This window comes from Panthera tigris, chromosome A1 (genome assembly GCF_018350195.1).
Source record: "Panthera tigris isolate Pti1 chromosome A1, P.tigris_Pti1_mat1.1, whole genome shotgun sequence".
Classification (NCBI taxonomy): Eukaryota; Metazoa; Chordata; class Mammalia; order Carnivora; family Felidae; genus Panthera; species Panthera tigris.
This window is the reverse complement of record NC_056660.1, coordinates 196,190,649-196,192,284: the sequence shown is the minus strand read 5'-3', so window position 1 is coordinate 196,192,284 and position 1,636 is coordinate 196,190,649. Positions and strand designations below refer to the sequence as shown.

Below are 1,636 nucleotides of genomic sequence, written 5' to 3'. Positions count from 1 at the left end.
CACCAAAGACTGCCAGAAAACCACCGGAAGCTACAAGAGAGGCCTGGAACAGATTCTCCCTCACAGCCCCCAGAGGGAGCCAACCCTTCCAACACCATGCCCTTGGACTCCAGAACACCAGACTCCAGAACTCCAGAACTTGGAGACAGTATGCTGTTGAGCCACCCAGCTCTGGTACTTTGTCACAGCAGCCCTAAGAAGCTAATATAGGCAGTGTCCCCAACGGTCCCGCAGATCTGTCTCTTGCTGCAACTGTGTTTGGGATGAACAAACCCAGGGATGCCCCTTCTCCCAGCTTCCAACAACCCTCCAACCTCTTTTCCAGCCACAACCTTTTAGAACATCTTTGCAGCCTTCCCCTGCCTCTGAGACCAGCCTCTCCACCATATTTGGAGCTGAATTCTTTATTGCCAATGAACCAGGAGCTTCCTAAAAGCTCCACCAAGGTGGAGGGCACCATCAACTGCCCGGTCAATATGCATCTGCAGACCTCCTACACCTACCGCTCTCTGGGCTTCTGCTTCAACCATGACCATGTGGCTCTGGATGCAGGCCACTCCTTCCATGAGGTGGCTGAGGAGACGTGCAAGGGCACCGAGCTCTTGAAGATGTAAAACCAACACACCAGCCGCACCTTCTTCTAGGACCTGCAGAAGCCATCTCAAGACGCATGGACGCCATGGAAGCTATGATGGTCCTGGAGTAGAACCTGACCCACGCTCTTCTGGAGTTGCCTGCCCTGAGTTCTGCTGCACAGACCCCCATCTCTGTGATCCGGAGAACTATTTCCTGGGTGGGGAGGTGAACCTCATCAAGAAGATGGTGACCACCTGTCCCACCTCTGCAGGCTGACCAACCCCCAGCTGGCTGGGTGAGTATCTCTTTGAAAGGCTCACCTTCAAGCATCACTAGGAGCCTCTAGAGCTCAGCAGCCTTTGAGGGGCCCCTCTGCACCCCCTGGTGTCAGGGCTTCTGCCTGAGCCTCTCCCTGAAGCTGCTAGGCAGCTTTTAACCCACCCTGGAGCCCTCTCCCAAGCGGGAAACCAAATGGAAACAATAAAGCTTCGGTAGGGGAGGGGGGGAGGAAGAAACTAATCTAGAGCCCTTACCAGCTTTGTGGGCATGGAGGGGCTGCTGTGGAAGAGCCAAGGGTGGCTTCCTGACCCCTGACTCATCTACAGCAGTGTGTTCTTAAAGCCAGTGGTGGGGCAGCCCTTTCTGATTCCTGCACTTCTGACGGCAGCAGAGGTAGGAACTGACCTGGAGGGACAGCACTGTGGTGTTGTCAACTGAGTCATTTCCAGACCCTGCCGAGAGCTTCTTCAGCCTTCCTAACAATTGCGTGAGCACCTAATTCCCTGTAGTGAATTCCTTTCTGCTTGAATTAGCAGGAATGGTTTCCTACAGCTGAATGCTGACTGGTCCTAATTCACTGGACATTTAACACCCTATTACATTTTTGATTTTGCACCGTTGGCATTTGTAAGTTGTAACACAAAGTTGTCAAGGACCTTTGTGACCTTTTTTTTGGTTTGTTTTTTAAATCAAGGTATAGCTGGGGCACTTGGGTGGCTCAGTCAAACATCTGACTCTTGATTTCAGCTCAGGTCATGATCTCACAGTTCGTGAATTTGAG

General features: G+C 52.3%; 1 pseudogene; it reads left to right on the top strand.

Annotated features, from left to right (window-relative positions):
* The first annotated feature begins 413 nt into the window (after positions 1 to 413).
* On the top strand, positions 414 to 912 carry LOC102965341 (annotated as a pseudogene).
* Positions 913 to 1,636: the final 724 nt, after the last annotated feature.